Consider the following 21,490-nt stretch of genomic DNA (forward strand, 5'->3'; position numbering starts at 1 on the left):
TGTAATGTGTCCACGTTGTGTTTTGGGCCGTTTCCTGTCGCGGGCGCTAGGCCGACCCACACAAGTGAGGTATCATTTTTATCGGGAGACGTGGGGGAACGCTGGGTGGAAGGAAATTTGTGGCTCCTCTCAGATTCCAGAACTTTCTGCCACAGAAATGTGAGGAACATGTGTTTTTTTAGCCAAATTTTGAGGTTTGCAAAGGATTCTGGGTAACAGAACCTGGTCCGAGCCACACAAGTCACCCCATCTTGGATTCCCCTAGGTCTCTAGTTTTCAGAAATGCACAGGTTTGGTAGGTTTCCCTAGGTGGCGGCTGAGCTACAGGCCAAAATCTACAGGTAGGCACTTTGCAAAAAACACCTCTGTTTTCCTTAAAAAATGTGGCTGTGTCCATGTTGCGCTTTGGGGCGTTTCCTGTCGCGGGCGCTAGGCCTACCCACACAAGTGAGGTATCATTTTTATCGGGAGACGTGGGGTAACGCTGGGTGGAAGGAAATTTGTGGCTCCTCTCAGATTCCAGAACTTTCTGCCACAGAAATGTGAGGAACATGTGTTTTTTTAGCCAAATTTTGAGGTTTGCAAAGGATTCTGGGTAACAGAACCTGGTCCGAGCCACACAAGTCACCCCATCTTGGATTCCCCTAGGTCTCTAGTTTTCAGAAATGCACAGGTTCGGTAGATTTCCCTAGGTGGCGGCTGAGCTAAAGGCCAAAATCTACAGGTAGGCACTTTGCAAAAAACACCTCTGTTTTCCTTCAAAAATTTGGCTGTGTCCACGTTGCGCTTTGGGGCGTTTCCTGTCGCGGGCGCTAGGCCTACCCACACAAGTGAGGTATAATTTTTATCGGGAGACGTGGGGTAACGCTGGGTGGAAGGAAATTTGTGGCTCCTCTCAGATTCCAGAACTTTCTGCCACAGAAATGTGAGGAACATGTGTTTTTTTAGCCAAATTTTGAGGTTTGCAAAGGATTCTGGGTAACAGAACCTGGTCCGAGCCACACAAGTCACCCCATCTTGGATTCCCCTAGGTCTCTAGTTTTCAGAAATGCACAGGTTTGGTAGGTTTCCCTAGGTGGCGGCTGAGCTGCAGGCCAAAATCTACAGGTAGGCACTTTGCAAAAAACACCTCTGTTTTCCTTAAAAAATTTGGCTGTGTCCACGTTGCGCTTTGGGGCGTTTCCTGTCGCGGGCGCTAGGCCTACCCACACAAGTGAGGTATCATTTTTATCGGGAGACGTGGGGGAACGCTGGCTGGAAGGAAATTTGTGGCTCCTCTCAGATTCCAGAACTTTCTGCCACAGAAATGTGAGGAACATGTGTTTTTTTAGCCAAATTTTGAGGTTTGCAAAGGATTCTGGGTAACAGAACCTGGTCCGAGCCACACAAGTCACCCCATCTTGGATTCCCCTAGGTCTCTAGTTTTCAGAAATGCACAGGTTTGGTAGGTTTCCCTAGGTGGCGGCTGAGCTACAGGCCAAAATCTACAGGTAGGCACTTTGCAAAAAACACCTCTGTTTTCCTTCAAAAATTTGGCTGTGTCCACGTTGCGCTTTGGGGCGTTTCTGTCACGGGCGCTAGGCCTACCCACACAAGTGAGGTATCATTTTTATCGGGAGACGTGGGGGAACGCTGGGTGGAAGGAAATTTGTGGCTCCTCTCAGATTCCAGAACTTTCTGCCACAGAAATGTGAGGAACATGTGTTTTTTTAGCCAAATTTTGAGGTTTGCAAAGGATTCTGGGTTACAGAACCTGGTCCGAGCCACACAAATCACCCCATCTTGGATTCCCCTAGGTCTCTAGTTTTCAGAAATGCACAGGTTTGGTAGGTTTCCCTAGGTGGCGGCTGAGCTACAGGCCAAAATCTACAGGTAGGCACTTTGCAGAAAACACCTCTGTTTTCCTTCAAAAATTTGGCTGTGTCCACGTTGTGCTTTGGGGCGTTTCCTGTCGCGGGCGCTAGGCCTACCCACACAAGTGAGGTATCATTTTTATCGGGAGACGTGGGGGAACGCTGGGTGGAAGGAAATTAGTGGCTCCTCTCAGATTCCAGAACTTTCTGCCACAGAAATGTGAGGAACACGTGTTTTTTTAGCCAAATTTTGAGGTTTGCAAAGGATTCTGGGTAACAGAACCTGGTCCGAGCCACACAAGTCACCCCATCTTGGATTCCCCTAGGTCTCTAGTTTTCAGAAATGCACAGGGTTGGTAGGTTTCCCTAGGTGGCGGCTGAGCTGCAGGCCAAAATCTACAGGTAGGCACTTTGCAAAAAACACCTCTGTTTTACTTCAAAAATTTGGCTGTGTCCACGTTGCGCTTTGGGGCGTTTTCTGTCGCGGGCGCTAGGCCTACCCACACAAGTCAGGTATCATTTTTATCGGGAGACGTGGGGGAACGCTGGGTGGAAGGAAATTTGTGGCTCCTCTCAGATTCCAGAACTTTCTGCCACAGAAATGTGAGGAACATGTGTTTTTTTAGCCAAATTTTGAGGTTTGCAAAGGATTCTGGGTAACAGAACCTGGTCCGAGCCACACAAGTCACCCCATCTTGGATTCCCCTAGGTCTCTAGTTTTCAGAAATGCACAGGTTTGGTAGGTTTCCCTAGGTGGCGGCTGAGCTACAGGCCAAAATCTACAGGTAGGCACTTTGCAAAAAACACCTCTGTTTTCCTTCAAAAATTTGGCTGTGTCCACGTTGCGCTTTGGGGCGTTTCCTGTCGCGGGCGCTAGGCCTACCCACACAAGTGAGGTATCATTTTTATCGGGAGACGTGGGGTAACGCTGGGTGGAAGGAAATTTGTGGCTCCTCTCAGATTCCAGAACTTTCTGCCACAGAAATGTGAGGAACATGTGTTTTTTTAGCCAAATTTTGAGGTTTGCAAAGGATTCTGGGTAACAGAACCTGGTCCGAGCCACACAAGTCACCCCATCTTGGATTCCCCTAGGTCTCTAGTTTTCAGAAATGCACAGGTTTGGTAGGTTTCCCTAGGTGGCGGCTGAGCTGCAGGCCAAAATCTACAGGTAGGCACTTTGCAAAAAACACCTCTGTTTTCCTTCAAAAATTTGGCTGTGTCCACGTTGTGCTTTGGGGCGTTTCCTGTCGCGGGCGCTAGGCCTACCCACACAAGTGAGGTATCATTTTTATCGGGAGACGTGGGGGAACGCTGGGTGGAAGGAAATTTGTGGCTCCTCTCAGATTCCAGAACTTTCTGCCACAGAAATGTGAGGAACATGTGTTTTTTTAGCCAAATTTTGAGGTTTGCAAAGGATTCTGGGTAACAGAACCTGGTCCGAGCCACACAAGTCACCCCATCTTGGATTCCCCTAGGTCTCTAGTTTTCAGAAATGCACAGGTTTGGTAGGTTTCCCTAGGTGGCGGCTGAGCTACAGGCCAAAATCTACAGGTAGGCACTTTGCAAAAAACACCTCTGTTTTCCTTCAAAAATTTGGCTGTGTCCACGTTGCGCTTTGGGGCGTTTCCTGTCACGGGCGCTAGGCCTACCCACACAAGTGAGGTATCATTTTTATCGGGAGACGTGGGGGAACGCTGGGTGGAAGGAAATTTGTGGCTCCTCTCAGATTCCAGAACTTTCTGCCACAGAAATGTGAGGAACATGTGTTTTTTTAGCCAAATTTTGAGGTTTGCAAAGGATTCTGGGTTACAGAACCTGGTCCGAGCCACACAAATCACCCCATCTTGGATTCCCCTAGGTCTCTAGTTTTCAGAAATGCACAGGTTTGGTAGGTTTCCCTAGGTGGCGGCTGAGCTACAGGCCAAAATCTACAGGTAGGCACTTTGCAGAAAACACCTCTGTTTTCCTTCAAAAATTTGGCTCTGTCCACGTTGTGTTTTGGGGCGTTTCCTGTCGCGGGCGCTAGGCCTACCCACACAAGTGAGGTATCATTTTTATCGGGAGACGTGGGGGAACGCTGGGTGGATGGAAATTAGTGGCTCCCCTCAGATTCCAGAACTTTCTGCCACAGAAATGTGAGGAACACGTGTTTTTTTAGCCAAATTTTGAGGTTTGCAAAGGATTCTGGGTAGCAGAACCTGGTCCGAGCCACACAAGTCACCCCATCTTGGATTCCCCTAGGTCTCTAGTTTTCAGAAATGCACAGGTTTGGTAGGTTTCCCAAGGTGGCGGCTGAGCTACAGGCCAAAATCTACAGGTAGGCACTTTGCAGAAAACACCTCTGTTTTCCTTCAAAAATTTGGCTGTGTCCATGTTGCGCTTTGGGGCGTTTCCTGTCGCGGGCGCTAGGCGTACCCACACAAGTGAGGTATCATTTTTATCAGCAAACGTGGGGGAACGCTGGGTGGAAGGAAATTTGTGGCTCCTCTCAGAATCCAGAACTTTCTGCCACAGAAATGTGAGGAACATGTGTTTTTTTAGCCAAATTTTGAGGTTTGCAAAGGATTCTGGGTAACAGAACCTGGTCCGAGCCACACAAGTCACCCCATCTTGGACTCCCCTAGGTCTCTAGTTTTCAGAAATGCACAGGTTTGGTAGGTTTCCCTAGGTGGCAGCTGAGCTACAGGCCAAAATCTACAGGTAGGCACTCTGCAAAAAACACCTCTGTTTTCCTTAAAAAAGTTGGCTGTGTCCACGTTGCGCTTTGGGGCGTTTCCTGTCGCGGGCGCTAGGCCTACCCACACAAGTGAGGTATCATTTTCATCGGGAGACGTGGGGGAACGCTGGGTGGAAGGCAATTTGTGGCTCCTCTCAGATTGCAGAACTTTCTGCCACAGAAATGTGAGGAACATGAGTTTTTTTAGCCAAATTTTGAGGTTTGCAAAGGATTCTGGGTAACAGAACCTGGTCCGAGCCACACAAGTCACCCCATCTTGGATTCCCCTAGGTCTCTAGTTTTCAGAAATGCACAGGTTTGGTAGGTTTCCCTAGGTGGCGGCTGAGCTACAGGCCAAAACCTACAGGTAGGCACTTTGCAAAAAACACCTCTGTTTTCCTTCAAAAATTTGGCAGTGTCCACGTTGCGCTTTGGGGCCTTTCCTGTCGCGGGCGCTAGGCCTACCCACACAAGTGAGGTATCATTTTTATCGGGAGACGTGGGGGAACGCTGGGTGGAAGGAAATTTGTGGCTCCTCTCAGATTGCAGAACTTTCTGCCACAGAAATGTGAGGAACATGAGTTTTTTTAGCCAAATTTTGAGGTTTGCAAAGGATTCTGGGTAACAGAACCTGGTCCGAGCCACACAAGTCACCCCATCTTGGATTCCCCTAGGTCTCTAGTTTTCAGAAATGCACAGGTTTGGTAGGTTTCCCTAGGTGGCGGCTGAGCTACAGGCCAAAACCTACAGGTAGGCACTTTGCAAAAAACACCTCTGTTTTCCTTCAAAAATTTGGCAGTGTCCACGTTGCGCTTTGGGGCCTTTCCTGTCGCGGGCGCTAGGCCTACCCACACAAGTGAGGTATCATTTTTATCGGGAGACGTGGGGGAACGCTGGGTGGAAGGAAATTTGTGGCTCCTCTCAGATTCCAGAACTTTCTGCCACAGAAATGTGAGGAACATGTGGTTTTTTAGCCAAATTTTAAGGTTTGCAAAGGATTCTGGGTAACAGAACCTGGTCCGAGCCACACAAGTCACCCCATCTTGGATTCCCCTAGGTCTCTAGTTTTCAGAAATGCACAGGTTTGGTAAGTTTCCCTAGGTGGCGGCTGAGCTACAGGCCAAAATCTACAGGTAGGCACTTTGCAAAAAACACCTCTGTTTTCCTTAAAAAATTTGGCTGTGTCCACGTTGCGCTTTGGGGCGTTTCCTGTCGCGGGCGCTAGGCCTACCCACACAAGTGAGGTATCATTTTTATCGGGAGACATGGGGGAACGCTGGGTGGAAGGAAATTTGTGGCTCCTCTCAGATTCCAGAACTTTCTGCCACAGAAATGTGAGGAACATGTGTTTTTTTAGCCAAATTTTGAGGTTTGCAATGGATTCTGGGTAACAGAACCTGGTCCGAGCCACACAAGTCACCCCATCTTGGATTCCCCTAGGTCTCTAGTTTTCAGAAATGCACAGGTTTAGTAGGTTTCCCTAGGTGGCGGCTGAGCTACAGGCCAAAATCTACAGGTAGGCACTTTGCAGAAAACACCTCTGTTTTCCTTTTCAAAAATTTGGCTGTGTCCACGTTGCGCTTTGGGGCACTTCCTGTCGCGGGCGCTAGGCCTACCCACACAAGTGAGGTATCATTTTCATCGGGAGACGTGGGGGAATGCTGGGTGGAAGGAAATTTGTGGCTCCCCTCAGATTCCAGAACTTTCTGCCACAGAAATTTGAGGAACATGTGTTTTTTTAGCCAAATTTTGAGGTTTGCAATGGATTCTGGGTAACAGAACCTGGTCCGAGCCACACAAGTCACCCCATCTTGGATTCCCCTAGGTGTCTAGTTTTCAGAAATGCACAGGTTTAGTAGGTTTCCCTAGGTGGCGGCTGAGCTACAGGCCAAAATCTACAGGTAGGCACTTTGCAGAAAACACCTCTGTTTTCCTTCAAAAATTTGGCTGTGTCCACGTTGTGCTTTGGGGCGTTTCCTGTCGCGGGCGCTAGGCGTACCCACACAAGTGAGGTATCATTTTCATCGGGAGACGTGGGGGAATGCTGGGTGGAAGGAAATTTGTGGCTCCCCTCAGATTCCAGAACTTTCTGCCACAGAAATGTGAGGAACATGTGTTTTTTTAGGCAAATTTTGAGGTTTGCAAAGGATTCTGGGTAACAGAACCTGGTCCGAGCCACACAAGTCACCCCATCTTGGATTCCCCTAGGTCTCTAGTTTTCAGAAATACACAGGTTTGGTAGGTTTCCCTAGGTGGCGGCTGAGCTACAGGCCAAAATCTACAGGTAGGCACTTTGCAAAAAACACCTCTGTTTTCCTTAAAAAATTTGGCTGTGTCGACGTTGCGCTTTGGGGCGTTTCCTGTCACGGGCGCTAGGCCTACCCACACAAGTGAGGTATCATTTTCATCGGGAGACGTGGGGGAACGCTGGGTGGAAGGAAATTTGTGGCTCCTCTCAGATTGCAGAACTTTCTGACACAGAAATGTGAGGAACATGTGTTTTTTTAGCCAAATTTTGAGGTTTGCAAAGCATTCTGGGTAACAGGACCTGGTTCGAGCCACACAAGTCACCCCATCTTGGATTCCCCTAGGTCTCTAGTTTTCAGAAATGCACAGGTTTGGTAGGTTTCCCTAGGTGGCGGCTGAGCTACAGGCCAAAATCTACAGGTAGGCACTTTGCAAAAAACACCTCTGTTTTCCTTCAAAAATTTGGCTGTGTCCACGTTGCGCTTTGGGGCCTTTCCTGGCGCGGGCGCTAGGCCTACCCACACAAGTGAGGTATCATTTTTATCGGGAGACGTGGGGGAACGCTGGGTGGAAGGACATTTGTGGCTCCTCTCAGATTCCAGAACTTTCTGCCACAGAAATATGAGGAATATGTGTTTTTTTAGCCAAATTTTGAGGTTTGCAAAGGATTCTGGGTAACAGAACCTGGTCCGAGCCACACAAGTCACCCCATCTTGGATTCCCCTAGGTCTCTAGTTTTCAGAAATGCACAGGTTTGGTAGGTTTCTCTAGGTGGCGGCTGAGCTACAGGCCAAAATCTACAGGTAGGCACTTTGCAAAAAACACCTCTGTTTTCCTTCAAAAATTTGGCTGTGTCCACGTTGCGCTTTGGGGCGCTTCCTGTCGCGGGCGCTAGGCCTACCCACACAAGTGAGGTATCATTTTTATCGGGAGACATGGGGGAACGCTGGGTGGAAGGAAATTTGTGGCTCCTCTCAGATTCCAGAACTTTCTGCCACAGAAATGTGAGGAACATGTGTTTTTTTAGCCAAATTTTGAGGTTTGCAATGGATTCTGGGTAACAGAAACTGGTCCGAGCCACACAAGTCACCCCATCTTGGATTCCCCTAGGTCTCTAGTTTTCGGAAATGCACAGGTTTGGTAGGTTTCCCTAGGTGGCGGCTGAGCTACAGGCCAAAATCTACAGGTAGGCACTTTGCAGAAAACACCTCTGTTTTCCATCAAAAATTTGGCTGTGTCCACGTTGCGCTTTGGGGCGTTTCCTGTCGCGGGCGCTAGGCCTACCCACACAAGTGAGGTATCATTTTCATCGGGAGACGTGGGGGAATGCTGGGTGGAAGGACATTTGTGGCTCCCCTCAGATTCCAGAACTTTCAGCCACAGAAATGTGAGGAACATGTGTTTTTTTAGCCAAATTTTGAGGTTTGCAAAGGATTCTGGGTAACAGAACCTGGTCCGAGCCACACAAGTCACCCCATCTTGGATTTCCCTAGGTCTCTAGTTTTCAGAAATGCACATGTTTGGTAGGTTTCCCTAGGTGGCGGCTGAGCTACAGGCCAAAATCTACAGGTAGGCACTTTGCAGAAAACACCTCTGTTTTCCTTAAAAAATTTGGCTGTGTCCACGTTGCGCTTTGGGGCGTTTCCTGTCGCGGGCGCTAGGCCTACCCACACAAGTGAGGTATCATTTTCGTCGGGAGACGTGGGGGAATGCTGGGTGGAAGGAAATTTGTGGCTCCTCTCAGATTGCAGAACTTTCTGCCACAGAAATGTGAGGAATATGTGTTCTTTTAGCCAAATTTTGAGGTTTGCAAAGGATTCTGGGTAACAGAACCTGGTCCGAGCCACACAAGTCACCCCATCTTGGATTCCCCTAGGTCTCTAGTTTTCAGAAATGCACAGGTTTGGTAGGTTTCCCTAGGTGGCGGCTGAGCTACAGGCCAAAATCTACAGGTAGGCACTTTGCAAAAAACACCTCTGTTTTCCTTCAAAAATTTGGCTGTGTCCACGTTGCGCTTTGGGGCGTTTCCTGTCGCGGGCGCTAGGCCTACCCACACAAGTGAGGTAACATTTTCATCGGGAGACGTGGGGGAACGCTGGGTGGAAGGAAATTTGTGGCTCCTCTCAGATTCCAGAACTTTCTGCCACAGAAATGTGATGAACATGTGTTTTTTTAGCCAAATTTTGAGGTTTGCAAAGGATTCTGGGTAACAGAACCTGGTCCGAGCCACACAAGTCACCCCATCTTGGATTCCCCTAGGTCTCTAGTTTTCAGAAATGCACAGGTTTGGTAGGTTTCCCTAGGTGGCGGCTGAGCTACAGGCCAAAATCTACAGGTAGGCATTTTGCAAAAAACACCTCTGTTTTCCTTCAAAAATTTGGCTGTGTCCACGTTGCGCTTTGGGGCGTTTCCTGTCGCGGGCGCTAGGCCTACCCACACAAGTGAGGTATCATTTTTATCGGGAGACGTGGGGGAACGCTGGGTGGAAGGAAATTTGTGGCTCCTCTCAGATTCCAGAACTTTCTGCCACAGAAATGTGAGGAACATGTGTTTTTTTAGCCAAATTTTGAGGTTTGCAAAGGATTCTGGGTAACAGAACCTGGTCCGAGCCACACAAGTCACCCCATCTTGGATTCCCCTAGGTCTCTAGTTTTCAGAAATGCACAGGTTTGGTAGGTTTTCCTAGGTGGCGGATGAGCTACAGGCCAAAATCTACAGGTAGGCACTTTGCAAAAAACACCTCTGTTTTCCTTCAAAAATTTGGCTGTGTCCACGTTGCGCTTTGGGGCGTTTCCTGTCGCGGGCGCTAGGCCTACCCACACAAGTCAGGTATCATTTTTATCGGGAGACGTGGGGGAACGCTGGGTGGAAGGAAATTTGTGGCTCCTCTCAGATTCCAGAACTTTCTGCCACAGAAATGTGAGGAACATGTGTTTTTTTATCCAAATTTTGAGGTTTGCAAAGGATTCTGGGTAACAGTACCTGGTCCGAGCCACACAAGTCACCCCATCTTGGATTCCCCTAGGTCTCTAGTTTTCAGAAATGCACAGGTTTGGTAGGTTTCCCTAGGTGGCGGCTGAGCTACAGGCCAAAATCTACAGGTAGGCACTTTGCAAAAAACACCTCTGTTTTCCTTCAAAAATTTGGCTGTGTCCACGTTGCGCTTTGGGGCCTTTCCTGGCGCGGGCGCTAGGCCTACCCACACAAGTGAGGTATCATTTTTATCGGGAGACGTGGGGGAACGCTGGGTGGAAGGACATTTGTGGCTCCTCTCAGATTCCAGAACTTTCTGCCACAGAAATGTGAGGAATATGTGTTTTTTTAGCCAAATTTTGAGGTTTGCAAAGGATTCTGGGTAACAGAACCTGGTCCGAGCCACACAAGTCACCCCATCTTGGATTCCCCTAGGTCTCTAGTTTTCAGAAATGCACAGGTTTGGTAGGTTTCTCTAGGTGGCGGCTGAGCTACAGGCCAAAATCTACAGGTAGGCACTTTGCAAAAAACACCTCTGTTTTCCTTCAAAAATTTGGCTGTGTCCACGTTGCGCTTTGGGGCGTTTCCTGTCGCGGGCGCTAGGCCTACCCACACAAGTGAGGTATCATTTTTATCGGGAGACATGGGGGAACGCTGGGTGGAAGGAAATTTGTGGCTCCTCTCAGATTCCAGAACTTTCTGCCACAGAAATGTGAGGAACATGTGTTTTTTTAGCCAAATTTTGAGGTTTGCAATGGATTCTGGGTAACAGAAACTGGTCCGAGCCACACAAGTCACCCCATCTTGGATTCCCCTAGGTCTCTAGTTTTCGGAAATGCACAGGTTTGGTAGGTTTCCCTAGGTGGCGGCTGAGCTACAGGCCAAAATCTACAGGTAGGCACTTTGCAGAAAACACCTCTGTTTTCCTTCAAAAATTTGGCTGTGTCCACGTTGCGCTTTGGGGCGTTTCCTGTCGCGGGCGCTAGGCCTACCCACACAAGTGAGGTATCATTTTCATCGGGAGACGTGGGGGAATGCTGGGTGGAAGGACATTTGTGGCTCCCCTCAGATTCCAGAACTTTCAGCCACAGAAATGTGAGGAACATGTGTTTTTTTAGCCAAATTTTGAGGTTTGCAAAGGATTCTGGGTAACAGAACCTGGTCCGAGCCACACAAGTCACCCCATCTTGGATTTCCCTAGGTCTCTAGTTTTCAGAAATGCACATGTTTGGTAGGTTTCCCTAGGTGGCGGCTGAGCTACAGGCCAAAATCTACAGGTAGGCACTTTGCAGAAAACACCTCTGTTTTCCTTAAAAAATTTGGCTGTGTCCACGTTGCGCTTTGGGGCGTTTCCTGTCGCGGGCGCTAGGCCTACCCACACAAGTGAGGTATCATTTTCGTCGGGAGACGTGGGGGAATGCTGGGTGGAAGGAAATTTGTGGCTCCTCTCAGATTGCAGAACTTTCTGCCACAGAAATGTGAGGAATATGTGTTCTTTTAGCCAAATTTTGAGGTTTGCAAAGGATTCTGGGTAACAGAACCTGGTCCGAGCCACACAAGTCACCCCATCTTGGATTCCCCTAGGTCTCTAGTTTTCAGAAATGCACAGGTTTGGTAGGTTTCCCTAGGTGGCGGCTGAGCTACAGGCCAAAATCTACAGGTAGGCACTTTGCAAAAAACACCTCTGTTTTCCTTCAAAAATTTGGCTGTGTCCACGTTGCGCTTTGGGGCGTTTCCTGTCGCGGGCGCTAGGCCTACCCACACAAGTGAGGTAACATTTTTATCGGGAGACGTGGGGGAACGCTGGGTGGAAGGGAATTTGTGGCTCCTCTCAGATTCCAGAACTTTCTGCCACAGAAATGTGAGGAACATGTGTTTTTTTAGCCAAATTTTGAGGTTTGCAAAGGATTCTGGGTAACAGAACCTGGTCCGAGCCACACAAGTCACCCCATCTTGGATTCCCCTAGGTCTCTAGTTTTCAGAAATGCACAGGTTTGGTAGGTTTCCCTAGGTGGCGGCTGAGCTACAGGCCAAAATCTACAGGTAGGCATTTTGCAAAAAACACCTCTGTTTTCCTTCAAAAATTTGGCTGTGTCCACGTTGCGCTTTGGGGCGTTTCCTGTCGCGGGCGCTAGGCCTACCCACACAAGTGAGGTATCATTTTTATCGGGAGACGTAGGGGAACGCTGGGTGGAAGGAAATTTGTGGCTCCTCTCAGATTCCAGAACTTTCTGCCACAGAAATGTGAGGAACATGTGTTTTTTTAGCCAAATTTTGAGGTTTGCAAAGGATTCTGGGTAACAGAACCTGGTCCGAGCCACACAAGTCACCCCATCTTGGATTCCCCTAGGTCTCTAGTTTTCAGAAATGCACAGGTTTGGTAGGTTTTCCTAGGTGGCGGATGAGCTACAGGCCAAAATCTACAGGTAGGCACTTTGCAAAAAACACCTCTGTTTTCCTTCAAAAATGTGGCTGTGTCCACGTTGCGCTTTGGGGCGTTTCCTGTCGCGGGCGCTAGGCCTACCCACACAAGTCAGGTATCATTTTTATCGGGAGACGTGGGGGAACGCTGGGTGGAAGGAAATTTGTGGCTCCTCTCAGATTCCAGAACTTTCTGCCACAGAAATGTGAGGAACATGTGTTTTTTTATCCAAATTTTGAGGTTTGCAAAGGATTCTGGGTAACAGAACCTGGTCCGAGCCACACAAGTCACCCCATCTTGGATTCCCCTAGGTCTCTAGTTTTCAGAAATGCACAGGTTTGGTAGGTTTCCCTAGGTGGCGGCTGAGCTACAGGCCAAAATCTACAGGTAGGCACTTTGCAAAAAACACCTCTGTTTTCCTTCAAAAATTTGGCTGTGTCCACGTTGCGCTTTGGGGCGTTTCCTGTCGCGGGCGCTAGGCCTACCCACACAAGTGAGGTATCATTTTTATCGGGAGACGTGGGGGAACGCTGGGTGGAAGGAAATTTGTGGCTCCTCTCAGATTCCAGAACTTTCAGCCACAGAAATTTGAGGAACATGTGTTTTTTTAGCCAAATTTTGAGGTTTGCAAAGGATTCTGGGTAACAGAACCTGGTCCGAGCCACACAAGTCACCCCATCTTGGATTCCCCTAGGTCTCTAGTTTTCAGAAATGCACAGGTTTGGTAGGTTTTCCTAGGTGGCGGATGAGCTACAGGCCAAAATCTACAGGTAGGCACTTTGCAAAAAACACCTCTGTTTTACTTCAAAAATTTGGCTGTGTCCACGTTGCGCTTTGGGGCGTTTTCTGTCGCGGGCGCTAGGCCTACCCACACAAGTCAGGTATCATTTTTATCGGGAGACGTGGGGGAACGCTGGGTGGAAGGAAATTTGTGGCTCCTCTCAGATTCCAGAACTTTCTGCCACAGAAATGTGAGGAACATGTGCTTTTTTAGCCAAATTTTGAGGTTTGCAAAGGATTCTGGGTAACAGAACCTGGTCCGAGCCACACAAGTCACCCCATCTTGGATTCCCCTAGGTCTCTAGTTTTCAGAAATGCACAGGTTTGGTAGGTTTCCCTAGGTGGCGGCTGAGCTACAGGCCAAAATCTACAGGTAGGCACTTTGCAAAAAACACCTCTGTTTTCCTTCAAAAATTTGGCTGTGTCCACGTTGCGCTTTGGGGCGTTTCCTGTCGCGGGCGCTAGGCCTACCCACACAAGTGAGGTATCATTTTCATCGGGAGACGTGGGGGAACGCTTGGTGGAAGGAAATTTGTGGCTCCTCTCAGATTCCAGAACTTTCTGCCTCAGAAATGTGAGGAATATGTGTTTTTTTAGCCAAATTTTGAGGTTTGCAAAGGATTCTGGGTAACAGAACCTGGTCCGAGCCACACAAGTCACCCCATCTTGGATTCCCCTAGGTCTCTAGTTTTCAGAAATGCACAGGTTTGGTAGGTTTCTCTAGGTGGCGGCTGAGCTACAGGCCAAAATCTACAGGTAGGCACTTTGCAAAAAACACCTCTGTTTTCCTTCAAAAATTTGGCTGTGTCCACGTTGCGCTTTGGGGCGTTTCCTGTCGCGGGCGCTAGGCCTACCCACACAAGTGAGGTATCATTTTTATCGGGAGACATGGGGGAACGCTGGGTGGAAGGAAATTTGTGGCTCCTCTCAGATTCCAGAACTTTCTGCAACAGAAATGTGAGGAACATGTGTTTTTTTAGCCAAATTTTGAGGTTTGCAATGGATTCTGGGTAACAGAAACTGGTCCGAGCCACACAAGTCACCCCATCTTGGATTCCCCTAGGTCTCTAGTTTTCGGAAATGCACAGGTTTGGTAGGTTTCCCTAGGTGGCGGCTGAGCTACAGGCCAAAATCTACAGGTAGGCACTTTGCAGAAAACACCTCTGTTTTCCTTCAAAAATTTGGCTGTGTCCACGTTGCGCTTTGGGGCGTTTCCTGTCGTGGGCGCTAGGCCTACCCACACAAGTGAGGTATCATTTTCATCGGGAGACGTGGGGGAATGCTGGGTGGAAGGACATTTGTGGCTCCCCTCAGATTCCAGAACTTTCTGCCACAGAAATGTGAGGAACATGTGTTTTTTTAGGCAAATTTTGAGGTTTGCAAAGGATTCTGGGTAACAGAACCTGGTCCGAGCCACACAAGTCACCCCATCTTGGATTCCCCTAGGTCTCTAGTTTTCAGAAATGCACAGGTTTGGTAGGTTTCCCTAGGTGGCGGCTGAGCTACAGGCCAAAATCTACAGGTAGGCACTTTGCAAAAAACACCTCTGTTTTCCTTCAAAAATTTGGCTGTGTCCACGTTGCGCTTTGGGGCGTTTCCTGTCACGGGCGCTAGGCCTACCCACACAAGTGAGGTATCATTTTCATCGGGAGACGTGGGGGAACGCTGGGTGGAAGGAAATTTGTGGCTCCTCTCAGATTGCAGAACTTTCTGCCACAGAAATGTGAGGAACATGTGTTTTTTTAGCCAAATTTTGAGGTTTGCAAAGGATTCTGGGTAACAGAACCTGGTTCGAGCCACACAAGTCACCCCATCTTGGATTCCCCTAGGTCTCTAGTTTTCAGAAATGCACAGGTTTGGTAGGTTTCCCTAGGTGGCGGCTGAGCTACAGGCCAAAATCTACAGGTAGGCACTTTGCAAAAAACACCTCTGTTTTCCTTCAAAAATTTGGCTGTGTCCACGTTGCGCTTTGGGGCCTTTCCTGTCGCGGGCGCTAGGCCTACCCACACAAGTGAGGTATCATTTTTATCGGGAGACGTGGGGGAACGCTGTGTGGAAGGACATTTGTGGCTCCTCTCAGATTCCAGAACTTTCTGCCACAGAAATGTGAGGAATATGTGTTCTTTTAGCCAAATTTTGAGGTTTGCAAAGGATTCTGGGTAACAGAACCTGGTCCGAGCCACACAAGTCACCCCATCTTGGATTCCCCTAGGTCTCTAGTTTTCAGAAATGCACAGGTTTGGTAGGTTTCCCTAGGTGGCGGCTGAGCTACAGGCCAAAATCTACAGGTAGGCACTTTGCAAAAAACACCTCTGTTTTCCTTCAAAAATTTGGCTGTGTCCACGTTGCGCTTTGGGGCGTTTCCTGTCGCGGGCGCTAGGCCTACCCACACAAGTGAGGTAACATTTTTATCGGGAGACGTGGGGGAACGCTGGGTGGAAGGAAATTTGTGGCTCCTCTCAGATTCCAGAACTTTCTGCCACAGAAATGTGAGGAACATGTGTTTTTTTAGCCAAATTTTGAGGTTTGCAAAGGATTCTCGGTAACAGAACCTGGTCCGAGCCACACAAGTCACCCCATCTTGGATTCCCCTAGGTCTCTAGTTTTCAGAAATGCACAGGTTTGGTAGGTTTCCCTAGGTGGCGGCTAGCTACAGGCCAAAATCTACAGGTAGGCATTTTGCAAAAAACACCTCTGTTTTCCTTCAAAAATTTGGCTGTGTCCACGTTGCGCTTTGGGGCGTTTCCTGTCGCGGGCGCTAGGCCTACCCACACAAGTGAGGTATAATTTTTATCGGGAGACGTGGGGGAACGCTGGGTGGAAGGAAATTTGTGGCTCCTCTCAGATTCCAGAACTTTCTGCCACAGAAATGTGAGGAACATGTGTTTTTTTAGCCAAATTTTGAGGTTTGCAATGGATTCTGGGTAACAGAAACTGGTCCGAGCCACACAAGTCACCCCATCTTGGATTCCCCTAGGTCTCTAGTTTTCGGAAATGCACAGGTTTGGTAGGTTTCCCTAGGTGGCGGCTGAGCTACAGGCCAAAATCTACAGGTAGGCACTTTGCAGAAAACACCTCTGTTTTCCTTCAAAAATTTGGCTGTGTCCACGTTGCGCTTTGGGGCGTTTCCTGTCGCGGGCGCTAGGCCTACCCACACAAGTGAGGTATCATTTTCATCGGGAGACGTGGGGGAATGCTGGGTGGAAGGACATTTGTGGCTCCCCTCAGATTCCAGAACTTTCAGCCACAGAAATGTGAGGAACATGTGTTTTTTTAGCCACATTTTGAGGTTTGCAAAGGATTCTGGGTAACAGAACCTGGTCCGAGCCACACAAGTCACCCCATCTTGGATTTCCCTAGGTCTCTAGTTTTCAGAAATGCACATGTTTGGTAGGTTTCCCTAGGTGGCGGCTGAGCTACAGGCCAAAATCTACAGGTAGGCACTTTGCAGAAAACACCTCTGTTTTCCTTAAAAAATTTGGCTGTGTCCACGTTGCGCTTTGGGGCGTTTCCTGTCGCGGGCGCTAGGCCTACCCACACAAGTGAGGTATCATTTTCGTCGGGAGACGTGGGGGAATGCTGGGTGGAAGGAAATTTGTGGCTCCTCTCAGATTGCAGAACTTTCTGCCACAGAAATGTGAGGAATATGTGTTCTTTTAGCCAAATTTTGAGGTTTGCAAAGGATTCTGGGTAACAGAACCTGGTCCGAGCCACACAAGTCACCCCATCTTGGATTCCCCTAGGTCTCTAGTTTTCAGAAATGCACAGGTTTGGTAGGTTTCCCTAGGTGGCGGCTGAGCTACAGGCCAAAATCTACAGGTAGGCACTTTGCAAAAAACACCTCTGTTTTCCTTCAAAAATTTGGCTGTGTCCACGTTGCGCTTTGGGGCGTTTCCTGTCGCGGGCGCTAGGCCTACCCACACAAGTGAGGTAACATTTTTATCGGGAGACGTGGGGGAACGCTGGGTGGAAGGAAATTTGTGGCTCCTCTCAGATTCCAGAACTTTCTGCCACAGAAATGTGAGGAACATGTGTTTTTTTAGCCAAATTTTGAGGTTTGCAAAGGATTCTGGGTAACAGAACCTGGTCCGAGCCACACAAGTCACCCCATCTTGGATTCCCCTAGGTCTCTAGTTTTCAGAAATGCACAGGTTTGGTAGGTTTCCCTAGGTGGCGGCTAGCTACAGGCCAAAATCTACAGGTAGGCATTTTGCAAAAAACACCTCTGTTTTCCTTCAAAAATTTGGCTGTGTCCACGTTGCGCTTTGGGGCGTTTCCTGTCGCGGGCGCTAGGCCTACCCACACAAGTGAGGTATCATTTTTATCGGGAGACGTGGGGGAACGCTGGGTGGAAGGAAATTTGTGGCTCCTCTCAGATTCCAGAACTTTCTGCCACAGAAATGTGAGGAACATGTGTTTTTTTAGCCAAATTTTGAGGTTTGCAAAGGATTCTGGGTAACAGAAACTGGTCCGAGCCACACAAGTCACCCCATCTTGGATTCCCCTAGGTCTCTAGTTTTCGGAAATGCACAGGTTTGGTAGGTTTCCCTAGGTGGCGGCTGAGCTACAGGCCAAAATCTACAGGTAGGCACTTTGCAGAAAACACCTCTGTTTTCCTTCAAAAATTTGGCTGTGTCCACGTTGCGCTTTGGGGCGTTTCCTGTCGTGGGCGCTAGGCCTACCCACACAAGTGAGGTATCATTTTCATCGGGAGACGTGGGGGAATGCTGGGTGAAAGGACATTTGTGGCTCCCCTCAGATTCCAGAACTTTCAGCCACAGAAATGTGAGGAACATGTGTTTTTTTTAGCCAAATTTTGAGGTTTGCAAAGGATTCTGGGTAACAGAACCTGGTCCGAGCCACACAAGTCACCCCATCCTGGATTTCCCTAGGTCTCTAGTTTTCAGAAATGCACATGTTTGGTAGGTTTCCCTAGGTGGCGGCTGAGCTACAGGCCAAAATCTACAGGTAGGCACTTTGCAGAAAACACCTCTGTTTTCCTTAAAAAATTTGGCTGTGTCCACGTTGCGCTTTGGGGCGTTTCCTGTCGCGGGCGCTAGGCCTACCCACACAAGTGAGGTATCATTTTCGTCGGGAGACGTGGGGGAATGCTGGTGGAAGGAAATTTGTGGCTCCTCTCAGATTGCAGAACTTTCTGCCACAGAAATGTGAGGAACATGTGTTCTTTTAGCCAAATTTTGAGGTTTGCAAAGGATTCTGGGTAACAGAACCTGGTCCGAGCCACACAAGTCACCCCATCTTGGATTCCCCTAGGTCTCTAGTTTTCAGAAATGCACAGGTTTGGTAGGTTTCCCTAGGTGGCGGCTGATCTACAGGCCAAAATCTAAAGGTAGGCACTTTGCAAAAAACACCTCTGTTTTCCTTCAAAAATTTGGCTGTGTCCACGTTGCGCTTTGGGGCGTTTCCTGTCGCGGGCGCTAGGCCTACCCACACAAGTGAGGTAACATTTTTATCGGGAGACGTGGGGGAACGCTGGGTGGAAGGAAATTTGTGGCTCCTCTCAGATTGCAGAACTTTCTGCCACAGAAATGTGAGGAACATGTGTTTTTTTAGCCAAATTTTGAGGTTTGCAAAGGATTCTGGGTGACAGAACCTGGTCCGAGCCACACAAGTCACCCCATCTTGGATTCCCCTAGGTCTCTAGTTTTCAGAAATGCACAGGTTTGGTAGGTTTCCCTAGGTGCGGCTGAGCTACAGGCCAAAATCTACAGGTAGGCATTTTGCAAAAAACACCTCTGTTTTCCTTCAAAAATTTGGCTGTGTCCACGTTGCGCTTTGGGGCGTTTCCTGTCGCGGGCGCTAGGCCTACCCACACAAGTGAGGTATCATTTTTATCAGGAGACGTAGGGGAACGCTGGGTGGAAGGAAATTTGTGGCTCCTCTCAGATTCCAGAACTTTCTGCCACAGAAATGTGAGGAACATGTGTTTTTTTAGCCAAATTTTGAGGTTTGCAAAGGATTCTGGGTAACAGAACCTGGTCCGAGCCACACAAGTCACCCCATCTTGGATTCCCCTAGGTCTCTAGTTTTCAGAAATGCACAGGTTTGGTAGGTTTCCCTAGGTGGCGGCTGAGCTACAGGCCAAAATCTACAGGTAGGCACTTTGCAAAAAACACCTCTGTTTTCCTTCAAAAATTTGGCTGTGTCCACGTTGCGCTTTGGGGCGTTTCCTGTCGCGGGCGCTAGGCCTACCCACACAAGTGAGGTATCATTTTTATCGGGAGACATGGGGGAACGCTGGGTGGAAGGAAATTTGTGGCTCCTCTCAGATTCCAGAACTTTCTGCCACAGAAATGTGAGGAACATGTGTTTTTTTAGCCAAATTTTGAGGTTTGCAATGGATTCTGGGTAACAGAAACTGGTCCGAGCCACACAAGTCACCCCATCTTGGATTCCCCTAGGTCTCTAGTTTTCGGAAATGCACAGGTTTGGTAGGTTTCCCTAGGTGGCGGCTGAGCTACAGGCCAAAATCTACAGGTAGGCACTTTGCAGAAAACACCTCTGTTTTCCTTCAAAAATTTGGCTGTGTCCACGTTGCGCTTTGGGGCGTTTCCTGTCGCGGGCGCTAGGCCTACCCACACAAGTGAGGTATCATTTTCATCGGGAGACGTGGGGGAATGCTGGGTGGAAGGACATTTGTGGCTCCCCTCAGATTCCAGAACTTTCAGCCACAGAAATGTGAGGAACATGTGTTTTTTTAGCCACATTTTGAGGTTTGCAAAGGATTCTGGGTAACAGAACCTGGTCCGAGCCACACAAGTCACCCCATCTTGGATTTCCCTAGGTCTCTAGTTTTCAGAAATGCACATGTTTGGTAGGTTTCCCTAGGTGGCGGCTGAGCTACAGGCCAAAATCTACAGGTAGGCACTTTGCAGAAAACACCTCTGTTTTCCTTAAAAAATTTGGCTGTGTCCACGTTGCGCTTTGGGGCGTTTCCTGTCGCGGGCGCTAGGCCTACCCACACAAGTGAGGTATCATTTTCGTCGGGAGACGTGGAGGAATGCTGGGTGGAAGGAAATTTGTGGCTCCTCTCAGATTGCAGAACTTTCTGCCACAGAAATGTGAGGAACATGAGTTTTTTTAGCCAAATTTTGAGGTTTGCAAAGGATTCTGGGTAACAGAACCTGGTCCGAGCCACACAAGTCACCCCATCTTGGATTCCCCTAGGTCTCTAGTTTTCAGAAATGCACAGGTTTGGTAGGTTTCCCTAGGTGGCGGCTGAGCTACAGGCCAAAACCTACAGGTAGGCACTTTGCAAAAAACACCTCTGTTTTCCTTCAAAAATTTGGCAGTGTCCACGTTGCGCTTTGGGGCCTTTCCTGTCGCGGGCGCTAGGCCTACCCACACAAGTGAGGTATCATTTTTATCGGGAGACGTGGGGGAACGCTGGGTGGAAGGAAATTTGTGGCTCCTCTCAGATTCCAGAACTTTCTGCCACAGAAATGTGAGGAACATGTGGTTTTTTAGCCAAATTTTAAGGTTTGCAAAGGATTCTGGGTAACAGAACCTGGTCCGAGCCACACAAGTCACCCCATCTTGGATTCCCCTAGGTCTCTAGTTTTCAGAAATGCACAGGTTTGGTAAGTTTCCCTAGGTGGCGGCTGAGCTACAGGCCAAAATCTACAGGTAGGCACTTTGCAAAAAACACCTCTGTTTTCCTTAAAAAATTTGGCTGTGTCCACGTTGCGCTTTGGGGCGTTTCCTGTCGCGGGCGCTAGGCCTACCCACACAAGTGAGGTATCATTTTTATCGGGAGACGTGGGGGAACGCTGGGTGGAAGGAAATTTGTGGCTCCTCTCAGATTCCAGAACTTTCTGCCACAGGAAATGTGAGGAACATGTGTTTTTTTTAGCCAAATTTTGAGGTTTGCAATGGATTCTGGGTAACAGAACCTGGTCCGGAGCCACACAAGTCACCCCATCTTGGATTCCCCTAGGTCTCTAGTTTTCAGAAATGCACAGGTTTAGTAGGTTTCCCTAGGTGGCGGCTGAGCTACAGGCCAAAATCTACAGGTAGGCACTTTGCAGAAAACACCTCTGTTTTCCTTTCAAAATTTTGGCTGTGTCCACGTTGCGCTTTGGGGCACTTCCTGTCGCGGGCGCTAGGCCTACCCACACAAGTGAGGTATCATTTTCATCGGGAGACGTGGGGGAATGCTGGGTGGAAGGAAATTTGTGGCTCCCCTCAGATTCCAGAACTTTCTGCCACAGAAATTTGAGGAACATGTGTTTTTTTTAGCCAAATTTTGAGGTTTGCAATGGATTCTGGGTAACAGAACCTGGTCCGAGCCACACAAGTCACCCCATCTTGGATTCCCCTAGGTGTCTAGTTTTCAGAAATGCACAGGTTTAGTAGGTTTCCCTAGGTGGCGGCTGAGCTACAGGCCAAAATCTACAGGTAGGCACTTTGCAGAAAACACCTCTGTTTTCCTTAAAAATTTGGCTGTGTCGACGTTGCGCTTTGGGGCGTTTCCTGTCA

Source organism: Pleurodeles waltl, chromosome 2_1 (genome assembly GCF_031143425.1).
Source record: "Pleurodeles waltl isolate 20211129_DDA chromosome 2_1, aPleWal1.hap1.20221129, whole genome shotgun sequence".
NCBI lineage: Eukaryota > Metazoa > Chordata > Amphibia > Caudata > Salamandridae > Pleurodeles > Pleurodeles waltl.